This window comes from Chiloscyllium plagiosum, unplaced genomic scaffold, assembly GCF_037043375.1.
Source record: "Chiloscyllium plagiosum isolate Xiang-an unplaced genomic scaffold, Cpla_swu_hap1 HiC_scaffold_48, whole genome shotgun sequence".
Classification (NCBI taxonomy): domain Eukaryota; kingdom Metazoa; phylum Chordata; class Chondrichthyes; order Orectolobiformes; family Hemiscylliidae; genus Chiloscyllium; species Chiloscyllium plagiosum.
This window is the reverse complement of record NW_028270186.1, coordinates 41,458,445-41,480,675: the sequence shown is the minus strand read 5'-3', so window position 1 is coordinate 41,480,675 and position 22,231 is coordinate 41,458,445. Positions and strand designations below refer to the sequence as shown.

At 47.8% G+C, this 22,231-nt stretch overlaps 1 pseudogene; it reads left to right on the top strand.

Annotated features, from left to right (window-relative positions):
• Positions 1 to 1,451, top strand: part of LOC148135890 (putative G protein-coupled receptor 139) — a 54,553-nt pseudogene extending 53,102 nt beyond the window's left edge.
• Positions 1,452 to 22,231: the final 20,780 nt, after the last annotated feature.

Below are 22,231 nucleotides of genomic sequence, written 5' to 3'. Positions count from 1 at the left end.
GAGGGGAACTGCTCCTGGTTTACAGATCAATGCACTGGGGTGGTGTACAGAGCTCTACATGCCGGGAGGGTAACTGCTCCTGGTTTAGAGATCAATGCACTGGGGTGGTGTACACTTTCCTACATGGTGGGAGGGTAACTGCTCCTGGTTTACAGATTAATTCACGGATGATCACTGCACAGGTCGCTGTGCTGAATAGACTATCTGGTTGAGGTTTATCGATAATGCAATGATGTGGTCAGTGCAGCTCCCCGTGTTGGACAGATATGTACCCTGTGCACAGTACATCATGCTGGTGGGGTGGGTAGAGGGGAAAGGTGATGGACAGTTGAAGGAGATCCCGGAACGTTCTGCCCCCAACATTCCAAAACTGACATTTTTGTCAGTAATTCCGAACTTCCCAGTTGTTATTCTAGCTCCAATTATTTTAATAAATCCCTGAATACAGGGACACATTTGAAAATCTCACTGGGTCCCCGATCAAACGGGTCCCTTTGCCTCCAGACTGATGGATAATGGGTTTGTTTTCCTTCCTCACAGTTAACGTAGTGACCATCTACGTCCTGCTTTATAAAGATTGTGGATTGTCTCCATGTGTGAGATGTTACCTGGGGGCCATGGCAGCGGCAGATCTCCTGGTCATTATCCTCGACCTGATCCTGAGACACATTCCCATTGTTTATCTGGAACAGTTTTATTTCGTGATGGACTCCGTCCCCGTGTGTAATATCCACGCCGTCCTGCTTTATGCAGCCACTGACTGCTCTGTCTGGTTCACCGTCACTTTCACCTTTGATCGGTTTGTGGCCATTTGTTGCCAGAAGCTGAAAAGTAAATATTGCAGTGAGAAAACGGCGGCTGTGGTTCTGGGAGCAGTGACTGTGCTGAGCTGTTTAAAGAACATTTCCTGGTATTTTATGCTCAAGGCTCGGTATCGGCTGTGGAACCTCCCCTGGTTTTGTGAGGTAACAGACGCTGCTTTATCCTCCAGTATCTGGGTCACAATCGAGTTCCTCCACAACATTCTAACCCCGTGTGTCCCATTTCTCCTGATTCTGCTGCTCAATTTTATCACCATCAGACACATTTAAGTGACCAGCAGAGCCCGCAGGAGACTCCGCGCTCACACCAATGGGGACGCTCAGTCTGACACTGAAATGCGAAACCGAAAAAAATCCATCATTTTACTGTTTGTGATCTCGGCCAATTTCATCCTGTTATGGTCAATGTTAATGCTGTATTCTATATGGAGCCGGATGTATTGGATTGGGTATGACTCTGTGTATCTCGATGGCTTTGTGCTGGAATTGGGCTTCAAGCTGCAGCTCCTCAGTTGCTGCACAAACAACGCGATTTATGCCGTGACCCAGACTAAGTTCAGGCAGCAGCTGAAGAATGTGCTGAAATATCCCTTCACCCAAATCCATCCATCCATCAAATTCCCTCGTTAATCAATCCATCCGGGATTTTCTCATTTCAGTTCAGTGTTTCAGCGATGGAGCAGCCTGTCGCTATGGTAACAGACTGAGGCTAGCGCTGGGTTGTCCATCCTTATCCCACAAGGGGGTTACAGGGAAACATTTCAATGTTTCTCACAACTCAGGGGCCAGTGAGAAAAGGCACCATCCCACTGATTGTATCCATCACTTCCATTTGTAAACAATAAAAATGTTGATTAAAGCGTGCCAAGCAGCAGAGTGGCCGAAGTTGTTGTGTGTCTTTGTGTTGGAGAAGCTGAGCTGGAGAGAGACAGACTCAGCCCCAAGTCCTGGTCCTCAGGGAAGGGGACGGCACTGCGCCCTGAGCTCAAGAGCTGTGTTTAACTCCCTCTGTCCCCCCCACTCCAACCTGACCTCCCCATTTCCTCTCCCCTACTCTTTCTCCTCATTTCTCTCCCTCTCTCTCACTGCACACTCTCTCTTTCTCACCACCTCTCCCTTTCACTCTCCCTCGTCCACCCTCTGTCTCACACACACATCCCTAACCCTGATTTCTCCACCTGCCTCCACTCTTTCCTCTCCCACAACCCAGCACTCACTCTCTCCAGCCATCTGCCTCCCTCCCACAATTCTGTCTCTACTCCATTTCCCCCCTCCTCCCACCTCCCATATCTCTCTATCATCTCACAAGCACCCCTCGAACCACATGCAGCCAAAGCACCAATCTTCCCCACCATCCCCCACCCCCATCTGGATTAGAGGAAGAGGGAGACGTCAGAGAGACAAAATGTGTCAGAGAGAGAGGGACGGGCAGGAGGGACAGAGATTTGGTCTGAGAGAAACAGAGCGAGGTGGGGAGAAAGAGAGACTGAGGTGGGGGATCGAGAGTGAGAGAAGGTGGAGAGAGAGTGAAGGAGCAGGGCGAGAGTGAGAGAGAGAGACGGAGAGAGAGAGGCAACGCAGAGATAACGTGAGGGAGGGAGAGAGAGGGAAATAGGGGAGGACATAATGAGAGAGGGGTCAGAGAGAGGGGGACAGAGTGGGGGACAGAGAGAGAGGAACAGAGAGCGGGGGACAGAGAGAGGGGACAGAGAGTAGGGGACAGAGAGAGGAGGACAAAGAGAGGGGAACAGAGAGAGGGGCAACAGAGAGAGGGGCAACGGAGATAGAGGGGGAAGAGAGAGAGGAACAGAGAGAGGGGGAAAGAGAGTAGGGGACCGAGAGAGGGGCAGACAGAGAGGGGACAGAGAGGGGGACAGAGGGGCGGGATAAAGAGAGGGCGACAGAGGGGGGTGACAGAGAGGGGATCAGAGAGCGAGGCGTCAGAGAGAGGCAGGATAGAGAGGGTGGCAGAGAGAGAGGGGAACGGGGGAACGGAGAAGCAAGGGACAGAGAGGGGGTGACAGAGATAGAGGGGGAAAGATTGGGGACAGAGAGTGGAGGACAGAGATAGGGGGATAGGGAGCGGGGGATAGTAAGAGAAGACAGAGAGAGGGAGACAGACAGAGGGAGACAGAGTGAGGGGGATAGGGAGAGGGGAGCAGAAAGAGGGGGAGAGAGAGGCAGGGCAGAGAGGGGGACAGAGAGGTGTGCACAGAAAGGGGGCACAGAGAGAGGGGGCAGAGAGAGGGGAACAGAGGGGGGGAGAGAGCGGGGGAAAGAGAGTGGAACAGAGAGGGGGGAGATAGAAGAGGTCATGGAGTGGGGGGACAGAGAGAGGGGGGTTCAGAGAGACGGGCGACAGAGAGAGGGGGACACAGCGAGAAGGGCGACAGAGACAGGAGAACAGAGAGAGAGGTGAACATAGAGAGGGGGAGAGAGGGTGGGACAGAGAGATGGGGACAGAAAGAGGGACAGAGGGGGCGAAAGAGAGGAGGGCGGGGGGAAGAGGAAGAGGGGCGACAGAGAGAGATAGGGGACAGAGAGAGGTGGACAGAGAAAGGAAGGACAGAGAAAGGGGTGGACGGGGAAACAGAGAGGGGGGGACAGAGAGAGGGGACAGAGAGAGAAAGAACAGAGAGAGGGGTACAGAGAGAGAGTGGGGACGGGGGATTAGAGACAGAGGGAGTACAGGGAGGGGGACAGTGAGAGGGGGAGAGAGAGGGGGGACAGACAGAGGGGGACAGAGAGCGCGGATAGAAAGGGGGGACAGAGAGAGGCAGGACAGATAGAGGGGGAGAGAGACGGGAAAGAGAGTGGGGACAGAGAAGGGGACAGAGAGAGTGAACAGAGAGAGGGGTACAGAGAGAGAGAGGGGACGGAGGATCAGAGAGAGAGGGAGTACAGGGAGGGGGGCAGAGAGAGGGGGAGAGAGAGGGGGACAGACAGAGGGAGACAGAGTGAGGGAGACAGGAAGGGGGGCAGAGAGAGGGGGAGAGAGAGAGGCAGGGCAGAGAGGGGGACAGAGAGGTGTGGACAGAGAGGGGGGCACAGAGAGAGGGGGCAGAGAGAGGGGAACGGGGGGAAGAGCGCGGGGGAAAGAGAGAGTGGAACAGAGAGGGGGGAGATAGAAGAGGTCAGGGAGTGAGGGGACAGAGAGAGGGTGGTCAGAGAGACAGGCGACAAAGAGTTGGGCGACAGAGAGAGGGGGACACAGCGAGAAGGGTGACAGAGACAGGGGAACAGAGAGAGGAGAACAGAGAGAGGGGAGAAAGAGAGGGGGGCAGAGAGATGGGGACAGAAAGAGGGACAGAGTGGCCGACAGAGAGGAGGGCGGAGTGCAGAGAGAGGGGCGACAGAGAGAGACAGGGGACAGGAAGAGGGGGACAGAGAAAGGAGGGTCGGAGAAAGGGATGGACAGGGGGGAGGAAAAGAGAGACGGGTACAGAGAGAGGGGACAGAGAGAGAAAGAACAGAGAGAGTGCTTCAGAGAGAGAGTGGGGACGGGGGAATTAGAGAGAGAGGGAGTACAGGGAGGGGGACAGTGAGAGGGGGAGAGAGAGGGGACAGACAGAGGGGGACAGAGAGAGCAGACAGAAAGGGGGGACAGAGAGAGGCAGGACAGACAGAGGGGGAGAGAAACGGGAAAGAGAGTGGGGGACAGAGAGGGGGACAGAGAGAGAGTGAACAGAGAGAGGGGTACAGAGAGAGAGGGGACGAGGGATCAGAGAGAGAGGGAGCACAGGGAGGGGAGAGAGAGAGAGGGGCGACAGAGAGAGACGGGGACAGAGAAAGGGGGACAGAGACAGACGGACAGAAAGGGGGGACAGAGAGAGGCAGGACAGATAGAGGGGGAGAGAGAGATGGGGACATAGAGCGCGGGGGAGAGAGGCGGGGCAGAGAGGCGGACAGAGAGGTGTGGACAGAGAGGAGGGCACAGAGAGAGTGGGACAGACAAAGGGGAACAGAGGAGGAAAGAGAGCGGGGGACAGAGAACGGGGAACAGAGAAAGGGGGAGATAGAAGACGTCAGGAAACAAAGAGAGGGGCGACATAGAGAGGGGCGACAGATAGGGGAATGGAGAGAGGGGAACAGAGAGATGGGGACAGAGAGGGGAGACAGAGCGGGCGATGGGGGGCGGGGACAGAGAAAGAGGATCGACAGAGAGAGACAGGGGACAGAGAGAGGGGGACAGAGAAAGGGGTGGACAGAGAGGGGAACAGAAAGAGGGGGAGGGAGAGAGGGGACAGAGAGAGTGAACAGACAGAGGGGTACAGAGAGAGAGAGGGGGGACGAGGGGAACAGAGAGAGGGGGTACAGGGAGGGGGGCAGAGACAGTGGGACAGATTTAGGGGTAGATAGACGCGGACAGAAAAGGGGGACAGAGGGGGGAACAGAGAGATGGGGCACAGGGAGAAGGGGAGAGAGAGGGGGGAACAGAGAGAGGGGGGAGATAGAAGAGATCAGGGAGTGGGGGGACAGAGAGAGGGGGGTCAGAGAGAGGGGCGACATAGAGACGGGCGACAGAGAGAGGGGGACACAGCGAGAAATGCGACAGAGAGAGGGGAATCGAGAGAGAGGGGAACAGAGAGAGGGGGAGAGAGAGAGATGGAGACAGAGAGTGGGGAACAGACGGGGCGACAGAGAGAGACAGGGGACAGAGAGAAGGGGGCAGAGAAAGGAGGGACAGAGAAAGGGGGAGCAGAGAGAGCGGGACAGAGAGAGAGTGAACAGAGAGACGGGTACAGACAGAGAGGGGGGACGGGGGGACAGAGCGAGGGAGACACAGATGGGGACAGAGAAAGGGGTAGAGAGATGGGGACAGAGAGATGGGGATGGGGGCAAAGAGAGGGGACAGAGAGAGGGGAAGATTGGGGAGGGGGCGGTGTTGGACGGGGTTGGGGAGGGGGCGGTGTTGGACGGGGTTGGGGGAGGGGGCGGTGAAGGACGGGGTTGGTGACGGGGTGGTGTTGGAGGGGGTTGGGGAGGCGGCAGTGTTGGACGGGGTTGGGGAAGGGGCGGAGCTGGATGGGGCTGGGAGGGGGCAGTGTTTAACGGGGTTTGGGGAGGGGCAGTGTTGGACGGGAATGGGAGCGGGCGGTGTTGAACGGGGTTGGGGGATGGGGCGGTGTTGGACGGGGTTGGGGGAGGGGGCGGTGTTGGACGGGTTTGGGGGAGGGGGCGGTGTTGGACGGGGTTGGGGAAGGGGGCGGAGCTGGATGGGGTTGGGAGGGGGCGGTGTTGAACGGGGTTGGGGGAGGGGCGGTTTTGGACGGAGTTGGGGGAGGGGGCGGTGTTGGACGGGGTTGGGGAGGGGGCGGTGTTGGACGGGTTTGGGGGAGGGGGCGGTGTTGGACGGGTTTGGGGGAGGGGGCGGTGTTGGACGGGGTTGGGGAAGGGGGCGGAGCTGGATGGGGTTGGGAGGGGGCAGTGTTGGATGGGGTTGGGGAGGGGACAGTATTGGATGGGTTTGGGGAGGGCGGTGTTGGACAGGGTTGTGAGGGGGCGGTGTTGGACGGTGTTGGGGAGGGGGCGATGTTGGACGGGGTTGGGGAAGGGGCAGTGATGGACGGGATTGGGGACGGGGCGGAGTTGTACGGGGTTGGGGGAGGGGGCGGTGTTTAACGGGGTTTGGGGAGGGGGTAGTATTGGACGGGAATGGGAGCGGGGGGTGTTGGACCGGGTTGGGGAGCGGGCGGTGTTGGACTGGTTTGGGGAGGGGCGGTGTTGGACGGGGTTAGGGGAGGTGGCGGTGTTGGACGGGGTTTGGGGATGGGGTGGTGTTGGACGAGGTTGGTGAGGGGGTAGTATTGGATGGGGTTGGGGAGGGGACGGTGTTGAACGGGTTTGGGGGAGGGGCGGTGTTGGACGGGGTTTGGGGAGGTGGCGGTGTTGGACGGGGTTTGGGGAGGTGGCGGTGTTGGACGGGGTTTGGGGAGGTGGCGGTGTTGGACGGGGTTTGGGGAGGTGGCGGTGTTGGACGGGGTTTCGGGAGGTGGCGGTGTTGGACGGGGTTTGGGGATGGGGTGGTGTTGGACGAGGTTGGTGAGGGGGGTAGTATTGGATGGGGTTGGGGAGGGGGCGGTGTTGGACGGGGATGGGGAGGGGGCGGTGTTGGACAGTGTTGGGGAGGGGGCGGTGTTGGACGGGGTTGGTGGAGGGGGCGGTGTTGGACAGTGTTGGGGAGGGGGCGGTGTTGGACGGGGTTGGTGGAGGGGGCGGTGTTGGACGGGGTTGGTGGAGGGGGCGGTGTTGGATGGTGTTGGGGGGGCAAGAGGTTTGTATACAATAAACGGAAGGGCCCTGAGCAGCACTGATATACAGAGGGATCTTCGGTTGCGAGCTAAAAGATCCCTGAAAGTGGTGAAGGAGGTGAATGGCAGGCTTGCCTTCTTCTGTCAGGAGAGTGAATATAAAACTATAATCAGGCCACCTTTGGGGTATTGTGTGCCGCTTTGATCACCACATTATAGGTAGAATGTGAAGGCTTTTGGGAAAGTGGAAACAGGTTTGCCAGGATGTTGCCTGGATTGGGAGAGGTTGGAAAAACTTGGATTGTTGTCTTTGGAAAATCAATGGCTGTGGGGTGACCCAACTGGCACAGACAAAGTTTGTAAACCATGGTTTACCACAGAAATTGCATCTCTTGTTAAGAAGAAGAAAGAGGCTTATGTGTTGATGAGGCAAAATGGTACAGTTGAAGCAATAGAGAGTTACAGATCAGCTAGGAAGGATTTAAAGAGAGAGTTAAGAAAAGCAAAGTGAGGACACGAGCAGTCTTTAGCAAACAGAATAAAGGATAACCCTGAAATTTTCTATAGGTATGTGAAGAATAAAAGGATGATTAGGGTAGGACAAGGGCTAATCGAAGACAGAAGTGGGAAGTTGAGTTTTGACCCTGCAGAGATCGGAGGAGTGCTAAATGTACATTTCTCATCGGTGTTTACACAGGAAAAGGAGAATATTTTCGAGGACAAAAATGTGGTACGAGATATTAGACTAGAAAGGATTGAGGTTAGTTACGCACAGGTGTTATCAATTCTAGAAGGAGTGAAAGTAGACAAGTACCCAGTCCGGATGGGGTTTATCTTTGGATTCTCTGGGAAGCTAGCGAGGAGATAGCAGAGCCTTCGGCTTTGATATTTGAGTCATCATTGTCTATGAGTTTAGTACCCGAGTACTGAACGATGGCAAATGTTGTGCCCTTGTTCAAGAAGGGCAGCAGAGATGACCCAGGTAATTATAGACCAGGGAGCCTTACTTCCATTGCAGGAAAGGTTTTGGAAAGGATTATAAGAGATAACAGTTATAATCATCTAACAAGCAACAATTTGATTTCAGATAGTCAACATGGTTTCGTCAAGGGCATGTCCTGTCTCACAAACCTCATTGAGTTTTTTGAGAAGGTGACCAAGCATTTAGATGAGACTAGGGCAGCTGATGTGGTATACATGGACTTCAGTACAGCCTTTGATAAGGTTCCACATGGTAAGTTGATGGAAAAAATGCAGAGGCATGGAGTTGAGGGTGATTTCGCAGTTTGGATTAGAAACTGGCTTTCTGAAAGAAGGCAGCGAGTGGTGGGTGATGGAAAATATTCAGTCTGGAGCCCAGTTACTAGTGGTGTTCCACAAGGATCTGTTTTGGGACCACAGCTGTTTGTCATTTTTATAAATGACTTAGGTGGATGGATTAGTAAATTTGCAGATGACACTAAAGTCTGTGGAGTAGTAGACAGTTTGGAAGAATGTTACAGGTTGCAGAGGGATTTAGATAAACTGCAGAATTGGGCTGAGAGGTGCAAGTGGAGTTCAATGCAGCTAAATGTGAGGTGATGCACTTTGGGAAGAATACCAGGAAGGTAGAGTACTGGGTCAATGGAAAGATTCTTGGTAGTATGGATGTGCAGAGGGATCTTGGAGTCCATGTACATAGATCCCTGAAAGTTGTCACCCAGGTGGATAGTGCTGTTAAGGCAGCATCCGGTGTGTCAGGTTTCATTGGTAGAGGGATTGAGTTCTGGAACCGCAATATCATGCTGCAACTATACAAAATGCTGGTGTGGCCACAGTTGGATTGTTGTGTACAGTCTGGTCGCCCCATTACAAAAAGGATGTGAAGCATTGGAAAAGGTGCAGAGGAGATTTATCAGGATGGTGCCTGGTCTGGAGGGAAGGTCTTATGAGGAAAGGCTGAGAGACTTGGATCTGTTCTCATTGGAAAGAAGGCGGCTAAGGGGGAATTTGATAGAGACAAAAAGATAATCAGAGGATTAGATAGGGTAGACAGTGAAAGTCTTTTTCCTAGGATGATGACGTCAGCTTGTATGAGAGAGCACAACTACAAATTGAGCGGTGATAGATTTAAGACAGATGTCAGAGGCAAATTCTTTACACAGAGAGAGTGGTAAGTGTGTGGAATGCCCTACCAGCTAAGGTAGTCAACTCAGCCACATTAGGGAGTTTTAAACAATCCTTAGTTAAGCTCATGGATGATTTTGGGATAGTTGAGGGGGACGAGTTGAGAAACTTCCACAGGTCGGCGCAACATTGAGGGCTGAAGGGTCTGTTCTGCGCTTTATTATTCTATGTTCTATGTTCTATAATCTGAATCCTTTTCCAAGGTAGAAATGACAAATTTTAGAGGCCATAGATTTCAGGGGACGGGGAAAATTTAAAGAAAATAAAAACCGAAAGAACAGAAGATGCAGTAAATCAGAAACAAAAACAGAAGTTTCTGGAAATGCTCAACAAGTCTGGAAGCATCTGTGAAGAGAAATCAGAGTTCAAGTTTCTGATGAAGTACCCGAAACATTAACGGATTTATATTTTCACAGATGCTGCAAGACCTGCTGAGCATTTCCAACAACATGTGAATGTTTAAAGGGAGTAATATCACTCAAGTTTCTTATGCAAAAGGTGATAGATGACTGGAATGTACTCTCCTGGGAGGTCGTAAAAGCAGAAACAATCACAATGCATAAGAGGCATTTGGGCAGGCACATAAGCTCGCAGGGGTTGGCAGGGATATGGATCATGTCCAGGAAGGTGGAATTAGTTTGGAATGGCATCATGGTCTGCACACACATGATGGGCCCATTATTCCAGTGCTGTACTGTTCTGTTTTCCAGGGGGTACAATGTGTGGAGCGAGAGTTAATATTTTTTTAGAACACACAGTGAGTTGATACATTTTGAGAGAAGCAATGTAGAAAGGAAATATATACTTGGATAGCACGGATACAAAGAGTAGAGACTGAGGGAAGGGGGGGGGGCAATGTGTACAATTCTTTAAAGGAGAGAGGACATAATCAAAGTGTTTTGATCAAAACATATGGGATCCTGGGTTTCATTAAACAATTTCATTGACTGGGTAGGTCACAGTCAATCGTTGTATCCAATTCAGGTCAACAGATTCCTGCTCAGGAAGGATCTGAGTGATCTTTAGGGTGTGGAGTACAGACTTATTGGTGTGGTGCACTGAAGAAGAAAATCCAGTCACTGGATTGATTTGGAAAAAATATGCTATTTTCTTTGAAGAAATCAAGTTGAATATATCTTGATAGATTAAAATGGATAACATTATAACACATCTAGATAGAGCAGACAATAAAATAAATTGCACTTGATAGGTGATGGCTCAAAATTTAAGATTAGATATAACGTTTTGAGAAAGTGGGAGATGAACAAGTGTTCCCACTGGCTGTATTGGCTGGAAATATGCACAACATGCTGCCTAGTATGGTGGTGCAAGTAGGGATGATCAATGATTAACAATTACGATTATATCAGATGTGAGGGAAATAAACTTTCAGGGTTTTGGGGACAGTTGGAGAATGACAATAAGGGATTCTGCTACAGAGAGCCAGCTTGGATTTCTTGGGCCCCTTTCTGTGCCATAACACATTTTTTTTGTACTTGCTTAACTTGTTCTGGTTATTTTTCTTCAGGGGTTAAATTATCATTAAGGTAAATCTGCTCTGTGTTCATGCTCAGACCAACACAGATTGTCCTTCCACAGCAGGAGATAATCTTTACTGCTTTATACTTGGTTCTGGGGGAGTCCCCAGGTAGGGTACGCAGAACTGAAAATCTGCTCCAGGATGTTTTAACCAGGATTGTGAATATCTTGGAATATCTAGTGACAGACCAATACCTGAAATGCTTTCCGACTGACTGAATAAATGCAATATGTTCCTTCCACAGCATGTTGCTGGCTGGAGTTCTTTGGTCAGTGTTGTTCCACAAGGATCAGAATTGGAACATCTATTGTCTGTGACATATATCAATGATTAGCATGGAAATGTAAACGATTTAATTAGCAAGTTTCTAGATCGTACAAATTGAGGAAGTTGTGAATCATGAAGAATGTTGTCAAAGGACACAGCAAGAAGTAGATCAGTTGGAAAACCCATACGGAGATAGATTTTAATCCAGACAAGTGTGAGGTGATGTATTTTGGGAGGCTCATTGCAAGAGGAATGTATTCACTAAACCGAAGGGCTCTCAGCAGCATTGATGTGCACAGGGATCTTCAAGGGAAAGTTCACAGCTCCCTGAAAGTGGCGAAGGATCTGTATGGCATACTTGCCTTCTTTTGTCAGGGACTGAATATAAAACTGTCATTAGGCCACCTTTGGAGTATTGTGTGCTGTTTTGATCACCACATAAAAAGGAGGATGTGGAGGCTTTGGACAGCATGAAAACAGGTTTACCAGGATGTTGCCTGGATTGGGAGAGGTGGAAAGACTTGGATTTTTAACTTGGGAAAGTCAGTGGCTGCGGGTGATCCGAAAGGCTCAGACAGAGTGAATAATCTGAATCTTTTTCCAAGGTGAAAATGGCAAATTCTAGAGGCCATAAATTTAAGGGGAGAGGGGGCAGGTTTAAAGGAAATGAAAACCAAAACAGCTGCAGATGCTGTAAACCAGAAACAAAAACATTTTCGGGAAAAGTTCAGCAGGTCTAGCAGCTTCTATGAAGATAAATTCAAGTTAATGTTTCTGAGGAACGGTGACCAGACCCAAAATATTAACTGATTTTTCTTCACAGTTGCTGCATGATCTGCTGAGCATTTCCAACAACATGTGCAAGTTTAAAGGGAGTTGTGTCAGACAAGTTTCTTATGCACAAAGTGGTAAGTGAAAAGAATGTACTTTACTGAGAGATGGGAAAATCAGAAACAATTGCAACGTTTAAGCGGCATTTGGGCAGACACATATGCAGGCATGGGTTGGCAGGGATATGGATCGTGTACAGGCAGATTAGTTTGGAATAGCATCATGATCCGCACACACATGGGGGCCCAATTATTCCAGTGCTGTACTGTTCTGTTTTCCAGGAGGTAGAATGTGTGGAGGGAGAGATAATATTTTTAGTGGAATATGTCTCTTGTTTCGAACACACAGTAAGTTGATGCATTTTGAGAGAAGCAATGTAGAAAGGGAATATATATTTGAGTGGCACAGACACAGAGAGCAGGACAGCAGGAATGGGGGACAATGTGTACCAATCATTAAAGGAGAGAAAACAGGAAGTGTTTTGAGTAAAACAAATGGGATGCTGAGCTTCATTAATGGGCGAATGATAACAAACAACGGAAAAGTTGCTGACCATTGACAAAGCTCTAGTTAGATCACAGTCAATCATTGCATTCAATTCTGGTCAGCAGATTCCTGATAAGTTAAAGTACCATACACGGACCAGTTTCATACCTTTTGCTTCTCTTTCAGGACACCGTGGGGTCTCAAGGATTAAACATTCCCCTGTCAAAGGCCTTATTTCATCAACTGACGGCCTGTATTCTTACAATACAGACAGAATACCTCAGAAGGGGGGAGGCTGACAGTATCTCAAAATAGAACGTATTGCAGCCACATATGTAGATTACCCCGTAACCACAGACAGAGGAATTTGCCCTTTCCAGACAAGACTGAGAGCCCTGGGAACAACCCTGTTAAACTGCCTCCCGCTCCCATTATCTTACCTCCCCTCCATATTGGCATAGGTAAGTGAATCCCCCATTTACTGAAGGAAGAACTCTTCTGCCTTAATCTCTTCCCATCAACACATAAACATGAACAATACGATAATCAGTTTCTGTAATCCATCACACGTTATCACAGGACATCGCTATTCATCAAGCTTTGTAAGGTCATAATAACTTGCTTTAAACTATATAATGACAATCGCCCATGTGACTGATATGCCTTTGTCTAATTCCTATTAAATATACTGTCTCTGTGGGTAAGGCAGAGATTCATGAAGAAGAATCTCTCCAAGTAGACACTCAGCTACTTTAGAGATGCTTTGAAACTCTCGCCGGCTGTCCAATAATAAAGCTACTGACTGCTGTTGTGCAGAAAACGTGCATCATCTGGATTTGTGGAACAAAATAGGAATCAACAATGAAGGATATGAGTGATTTCAGAGCGTAGAGTACAGACTTACTGGAGTGGTTCACTGATGACGAAAATGCAGTCACTGGATTCATTTGAAGAAATTGCTAGTTTCTTTGAAGTGAAGGAGTAGAATATATTTTTGATAGAGCTGTATAAGATTATAACAGACCTAGATATAGCAGACAAAAGTATCTGTATTCGATAGGTGATGGCACAAGAATTAAAATCAGATGTAAGGTTTTGAGACAGCGGGAGATGAGCAAGTGTTTTTGCTGACTGTATTGGCTGGAAATATGCAGAACATGCTGCCTATTATGGTGGTAAAGGCAGATGAGAAGATGAATGATTGATAAAAACAATTATTTCAGATCAGAGGGAAATAAACTTGCAAAGTTTGGGGGATGTATGGGGGGTGAAATATGGGATTCTGCTACAGAGAGCCAGCTGGGATTTGATGGGCCTCTTTCTGTGCTATAATGCATTTTATTTGGACTTGCTTAACTTGCTCTGGTCACCGATGAAGTTGTCATTGAGGTAAATCTGCTCAGTGTTCCTACTCAGACAAATAAAGGCTGTCCCTCCACAGCAGGAAATAATGTTTACTGCTTTATGCTGGGTTCTTGTGGGTGGACGGGGGGGACGGGAGGGGGGGGGGGGGGGACGGGGGGGGGGGGGCTAATGATGTGTGTAACAGTATGCTAACATTTATCTGAAATGGCAAAACACCAGTGCAGCCACACAAGGGACAGACTCTGAAAATGTTGAGAATTCTTTTCTCATCCCACCTGGAGACTGGCCAAACCACTCAGCCTGGGGAGCTGTTCACCTGCTCTGTGTGTGTGTGTGTGTGTGTGTGAGGGGGGGGCGGCGGGGGGAGAGGCGAGGGATTCAGTCAGGTATCCATCCTGCTGAGACACCAACGAATTTACTCATAACCACAGCTGAAGTATATTTTTTTTCTCTCTTTTTCACACCAAGGAATGAACAATGGTTTTGGCAGCGCATAAAGTTGTGCACATAGAGATCTTAACTTTGGAAATGTTCACAACATCGTTGAACGTGTACAGACTCACACTGGGTAGAGACTTTATTTTTCCTTAATTCATTCACAGGATGAGGGTGTCGCTGGCCCGGCAGCATTTACTGCCCATCCCTAATTGTGCAGGGGGCAGATAAGATTCAACCACATTGCAGTGGGTCTGAGGTCACAATATAGGCCAGACCAGGTAAGGATGGCAGCTTGCTTCCTGAAAGGGCATTAGTGAACCAGATGGATTTTTCTCGCAATCGATTAATGGTCATCATTAGATTCTTAAATTCTCGAGTTTTTTTTAATTGAATTCAAATTCCCCCATCTGCTGCAGTAGGCTTTGAACCCAGGTCTCCATAACTTTATCTGGGGCTTTGGATTAACTATCTCGCGACAATACCACGAGGCCAATCCTTCCCCACATCGCTGTCCAACTGCACAGAGTGAACAGCGATTTTCTGGTTCATCACACATAAGTTTGTTGAATAATTGCAGGAGTTGGATGTTGATTGGCTATTGACGTCCATCTATGAACAATGTATTCTGGGGTTTGTTTCTGATGATGATTGGAAGCACCATCAGTCTTGTTATCTTTTGGGGATAAAAACAGTTTCAATTAGCTTTCTGTTAAATGCATCGCAATCAAGCTGATCCCATAACTCTCAGACAGATTAGTTTCTTTTGAAGGGCTCTTCATCCTCACTTCCAACAGTACAATAATCTCAGAGTCTCTTTATGATTATGAATGAGACAATCTGATCAGCTGCTTCTTTCCCAAATCCTATGCCAAGTTGGATCTTAAACTCCCCTTTCTTCAGTTGTGATCCTGCATCATTGTACAGTGTTGCTCGTATTTCATGCCTTGGCCTATCAGCGTTCATAATAATGCATGTAGTTTCTTGTGTATAGGGCTGACAGTGTAAGAGTTTAGATCTTTCTTTCCACCAACAGAAGTAGAATTGTACTCCAACAAAACTTACAGAATCATGGCCCCGCATATTCCCCAACTTGCCTCTTACCATCAAACCAGAGGATCAATCCTCATTCAACTGAAAGAATTCAGGACAGCATGCCAGTAACAGTGGCATGAATACCTAAAAATGAGGTGTTAACCTGATGAAGTTAGCAAAGAGGACTACTTGTGTTCCCAACAGCATAAGCAGCAAGTGATAGACAGGCGAAGCAATCCGGGAAACAACAGACCAGATCTAAGATCTGCAATCCAGCCACATCCAGTTGTGAATGAAGTCAGAGCACAGCTTGAGTTCTGAGGACAGTTCTCTTCAAGATATTAACCAACAAGAATGTCAGACTGGATTGATTACCATAGAACTCAAGTCCGTTTGATATTCATATATTTACAATCAGTGTTCAATTCACCAAATGTAGCTGAAGTAAAGATAATCTTCAAGTGATTGTAACAGTGAAGACATCTAAATACTTGTTCAGCAAATTAAAGCCTGTTGTGTTCAGATAGTAATAAGTTTAAAGATATTTTAAAAGGTAAGGTGACTTGAATATCATGGAAGAAGGTGATTGGTGGGTAGCTGATAATCATGTTTTAATCTGAAGTTAATTTAGGATTAGTTAACAAATAAACACATGGTAGGGAATCCCAGCCCCATGGAGTGCACATCCAGTTCCATGTGAGAAAACCAGGACACTTCCTGTCTGAGCGACAACCACAAGAACACGGAGGTGACACGGGAAATGTCAGGAACACTCATTTGGCCACAGTTAAAGTACTGCACACACTTCTGATCCCCTTATTCCAGGGTTGATGTGATCACACCAGAGAGGGTACACAGGAGATTGATCAGAATGTTTCTACAATTGGAAAATTTCTGCTCTGAGGAAAGGTTGGATAGATTGGGAATGATTTCCGAGGAGGATGATTTGAGATTTAATTGAAGTGACAAAATGCTGAGGAATCCAGATCGAGTGGATAGGAAGGAGCTATTCATTAAGCCAGAGGTCAGAAACTGGAGGATTTAGATAGAAACTAATTCTCAGAAAGAAGGGGAGGGAAGAATTCATTTCACTCGGAGATGGTGGGAAGCAGGAACTCATTGGTGGGGTGGGGCAGAGGCAGTAACCAGTATCACATTAGAATAAAAGGACATGGATGTAACTGAAACGCTGGAGTACACAGGGCTGCGGACTAAAGTCTGAAGAATGGGATCATTGTGATTTATTTGACATTTCTTCAGAATATTAAAGCCAAGTCCAATTTGAGAATTTATGAACATCATCCGACCTGAATTTCAAATGTCAGAATAACTTTATCAGAAAGTTACAGCACAGATTGAGGCCACGTGATCCATCCTGCATGTGTTGGCTGCGATCGAACTACACAGGCTTTACAGCTTTCTGTACTCACCAACGAGAGCAACAATTTCAGACTATGAACTCTGCCCTCTATGTTGTTGTAATCTGTTTTTATAATGTATATCTTTCACAGCTACATACCTGGTTTCCTGGTTTCTTTCCCAGCCCTAACTCCATTCCCTGTGGCCTTGAGGGATTACCATTTCTGCTGTTTAACCTCTCCTGCCTTCCCCGTGTGACAGACTGTCTTTTTGTCCTTGTCTCACCCCCATCTTGCACACAACCTGTTACATTTCTGATTCCCAGACCTCTGTGACTTCACTGCGCCCGCTGGGTCAGTGGCACGAGTTTTGAATTCTCTTCCTCATGAGATAATCGGAAATCTTTCTGGTTGCAGTTTCCCCTAGATTTTATTTTGAAAAAAAGAGGATTTGCGTCTGAGTCAAGTATTTTGATCCTTCATCCACAATTCTGAGCACTTAGACATAATTTGAGGCCCTCCCACAGATGTGCAGGTTTGATGGATTGGCCGTGCTAACATGGCCTGTAGTGTGTAGGTTAGGTGGGTTGGGTAAATGTGGTGTTATGGGGGTAGGATGGGACAGCAGGTCATTGCAGACTCGATGGACCGAATAGTCTGTTTGTGTGCCGAAGGGATGCTGTGATTCTTATTGTGATTGTTGTCACATTTTCCTCATGCCAGGTTCATTCAGCTCAGGTACACATGCTGAGTTTTGTGTTTCTGTGGGTGCTCACTCATTCCTTTCCTTCAGCTTTACATCAATTTCACACTGTATGTGAGGGTGAGAATGAATTTGTAAATATTAAATACTCCAACCGAAATCCCTCACAAGTCAGGAACTGTTTCTGCTACTAGCATCACTCACAACAGGAAAATAAAGGTTCAGTCTCAAATCCGACAGTAACACAGAGGTTATAATCACCAGGAATGGCTAAACAGCTTAAAACTTTTTTCTTAAGAAAAGAGGAGGCTGAGAGACAACCTGGTACAAGTAGGAAGCTTTGTGTCTGTGTTTTCAGAGATTTGAGGTTGAAACCATTGGGTTGGAAGCATGTTTCATTGCCCCAGGTTATCAAAGTGCTATCGAAATGTGCATCTTTCTTTTTGCCTATCTGTCTGAGTTAACAATCAGATGGATAGGTCATTGTCTGAGTGTTTTCCCGAATCTCTGATTGAATCTGCCTCCCCCACAATCTCAGGTGCCTCACCACTCACTGGATCACGGAGAAACTTTGCTGTTATCATGACAACATTCTTTGCTGTCACCTCTCTTAGTGTTTCTGCCTAATCCCCAATTCCCTTCATTAAATCCCAGCTGCCTATAGTCCACCCACATGGGCATATTGAAGAGCATGACAGAAGAATGGATTGAAACTGACAGTTCAATAGCCAGAGTGAAAGAGGAAGGAGGAAATAAACGGTGATTGTGGATCCCAGGGAATACAGACTCCAGGATTAGTCCTTGTGGGCATTCCCGCAGTAATACGAGACTGCATTCCATGATGAGAGTTAAAGGCGTGTGGCCGGAGAGGGAGCCACTGAACATGAACAGGTTTAGTTCAAACACAGGAGGTTTGTTCAGTCAGTAACCCTGTAGTCGACATGGATGTGAAGTGAACAGTGAGGGGAAATGTTGCCACAAGCTGCAGATGGACAACTTTCATTGGTACAGGGGGAGGCCATTCAGTCCCTCAATCCTGCTTTGCCATTCAGGATGATCATGGCTGATTTGTGGCCGAACTTGCAATTTTCAAAACCCTCCAAACTCATCAATAAACTCCTCTGCAACAGATATGATGAATATTGAAAAACTGATCATCTGCTAATTCTGGGATATCAGGAACAAAAGCAGACATTGCTGGAAAAATTCAGCAGATCTGGCAGCATCTGTGGAGAGTGCACCTTTAGGACTAGTGATGGGTCAGGTGACCAGCTGCAGCTGACCATTCTGCCTTTTCTGTAACACTGGAACAGGTTCTGGTTCCGGGGGGAATGAGATTGTCAATAACAACTGAGAAAACAGGAGGATGTGCTCAATCAGAATAAAACACATTTTAGTCTTTCACTTTTAATTCAACTGCAAACATTATTCATTCATATTTCTGAAATAGGATAATAGACCAGAAATCTTCATGTCACTGGGTCTGGGAAATTGTGCTAATTCTGACCTCGTCCAGACTACATGTGAATCCAAATCCTGAATAATGTGGTTGACTCTGAACCATCTCCTGGGCAGTTAGAATGGATGGCAAATGCTCTCCCAGCAAGTGATGCTGTGATCGCATGAACAAACAAAACAAATCCAATCGTTGTGGTTACTTGTAAGTTCGCCGATGTTTCATCAAGCTGGATATCTGATTGCGTGGCTTCCCACACGAAGAGCAGGTGAATGGCCTCTCACCAGTGTGTATATGCTGGAGTACAGTGAGGCTGGATGGTGTACTGAACCCAGTACCACAGTGAGAGCACCTGAATGGTCTCTCACTGGTCTTCTGGGACCGGGAGAGATGATATTCACCATCCCAGGGGATACTGGGTAAAGATACCTCCAAGAGAGATCTAGTGAAAGTAGATCGGGAGCAACTGTTCACATGCATGGAAGAATCAATAATAAGGAGGAACTGATGTAAAGGGATTGACAAAGGAAGCACATGTGACATGAGACAAAACGTTTTCATGCAGAGAAAGTTTATGGAATGCACTGTCATAGAGCGAGGTGAAGCCAGGTACAATGAAGAGAATAGAATTGAAGAGTTATTGGAAGGGGATGAATGGGAATGTTTATGGGGTAAAGGTAAAGAATGGCATTCAGTGAGGTGATCCTTTGGACAGCTGGTGAGTCAATCAGTCTCCTTTTGTCCTTCTGTGAACATTTCATTCTGAGCCCTTTAAGGAATTACCAGAGCAGGGATTGTGAAGAGGTCAGATTGAATGAGAGTCTAGGTGAACAAAAGTGAGACACCTATACAGAGAGGTTTTGGGATGGAATAAATCAAATGTTATAAATTTGCATGGTCACCAACATTACAGCAGTTACAAGTGGAAGTGATCAAGAGAGTGGAATTAGAGCAGCAAATAAATCTTAAACATTTATGCAGCTAAAGGGGATGCTGGGGAAAGATACCACAATTAGTGCTGATTTCATTCCAAACACACCAGCCAGGGCACACATCCTTGATGTGTCTACTATATTGATCTCTTTAAGATTTTTGTTCATTTGAAGTGTTTCATGTTTAGATAGTCCAGAGAAGACAGTTTCATTCTCCTCAATCTCTTCTGCCAGGGCAATGCTGTTGTTAGAATTCAATTCACTGGCATGTTACTGGCTGCTTCAAGGACTGGAACTGGCAATTGAGACTGAAAGGTTACTGTATAAAATATCTTCGATTGTATTGCCAGATTGCCAGACACATGAGGGGCTTTAAGAAAAATAACTTAAATGATGGGCATCGAGTGTCAGAGCTCCTATTGTTGTTGGGGCATCCCGTTCAGATACAATCTCTTAGTAATTGTTAGAATTGACTTGCACTGGCTCCGGAGAAGTGGTCAGAGCATTATAACGGTCATCGGAGATGGTAACAAATTTCCCATGGGTTACATATCATAAATGGCAGAGTAGGTACGAGTTCCGCTGGTAAAGTGTACAAAGTTATTCAAAATGGTCCCAACTTACTTTCAGATATAAGTGAGAGAAAGGCACATTAAGTAGGTCATTGCATTAGTCCAAATTTGGAAATTCAGGGGAACTGAAGGGAGAGCTGGTGTTGGGAGTTGTAGCAATGATAGGGGAAACCTTGTTTTACAGACAGAGAGAGTTCCCAGTAGGGAAACTCAGCTTTAACATCACATCAAGTGCAGAGTTGTCCAATTCTGCAGGTCCTGATCCTTATCGGTAATATGGAAGGGGAAAGCAGCATTCCCAGCCCAGAAAAATCATTCCTATGTTATCCATGTGGTCGAATATTTAACCGGTCATGTGATATGGGAAGACACCAATGTGTTTGGATCAGGGTGAGGCTGTGTAACTGAAAGGACTGTGGGAAGGGATTCACTGACACCTCCCAGCGCGACACTGCCTGACACAGAAAACTGGGGAGAGGTCGTTCACCTGCCGCATGTATGGGAAGGGAACTACTCGATCTTACAACCTGCTGAGACACCAGAGATGGCACAGCGGATTTAGACCCTTCACCTTCTCCATGTGTGAGAAAGGATTCATTCAAATCTCTCACCTGTGGAGACATCAGTGCATTCCCATCGGAGAGAGGTCATTCACCTGCTCAGTTTGTGGGAAAGGATTTGCTCAGTGACCTGCTGAAACACCAGCGAGCTAACTATGGGGAAAGTGTAGGGGAAGATTCACACCCAGTGTGGGGGGAGATTCACACAAATGCACCAGCTGCGAAGTCCCAGTGAGCCCACACAGGGGGAGAGGCCATTCAGAAACTCAATGTAGGAGAAGGGATTCAGTTATTCATCCCGCCCTCTGAGCCTCCAGCGGGTTCACACTGGGTAGGAGCTGTTCACCCCTCTGTGTGACAAGGGATTTGCTGCGTCTTCAACACGATTGAGAGACCAGTGAGTGCTCACAGGGAAGTGGTCATCCCCCTGCTCCGTGCGGACTGCAGGATTCTGATTCTAATGTTACTGTTCATCAGAGTCAGGAGTGGACCTTGTACATGATGACACTGTTGGAGTATTGATGTTGTTGTTGTTAGCCACATTAACTGGGCTGGAGTTGACTGAACTTAGATTGCCACTTTCTGAACCTCAGGATGTCTCTCTGGGCAGTAAGTCTCCACAAACAGCAATGTGACAATGAGCAGGGATCATCTGCTTTGATTTAAATTGTGATTGTAGCATGGCTGCTTCACAGCATCAGTTACAAGGCTGGAGTCCAGCCTTGGTCAACGGTCTGTGTGGAGTTCCCACATTCTCCCCATGATAGTGTGGGTCCCCTCCAGGTGCTCTGGTTTTCTCCCACAGCCCAAAAGATGCGATGGTTCGGTGGATCAGTCGTGCTAACCTGTCCACAGTGTCCAAGAATCAGCCAGGGGAAATGCAGTGTTACAGGGATTGAGTGCTCTGGGCATGATGTGCTTCGGATGGTCGGTGGGGTTTGATGGGCCAGTGCTCTCCTCCCACACTGTAGGGATTCTATTCTATGATTGAGGATAAAGGCTACACAGCAGGGTGTCCTTGGAGAAGGAACATGTGGTGTGTATCAATGCTTTCTCTGCCTTCAGATAGAGGTGGGCACCACAGGAGATATAGTGCTTTATCTCCACCACTGCCCCCTCCTGCCCCCAATTCTACTTTGATTTAGTCCCTTCCCATGTTGTCACTTGTAATGGTTTGCTTGGCCCATAATGGGCTTTGTTTATAAATATTCAATTGGTAACACAAATGGTTTACTGCTGGTGATTATATGTCTAGATTAGAGTGATACTGGAAAAGCACAGCAGGTCAGGCAGGATCCGAGGAGCCGGAAAATAAACGTTTTGGCAAAATCCCTTTTCCAGCACCACTCTAATAGAGGCTCTGGTTTCCAGCATCTGCGGTCCTCACTTTTGCACCACTGGTGATTATATGTTAACCAAAAGCAAAATGACATAATGATAGTGGGAAGGTTGC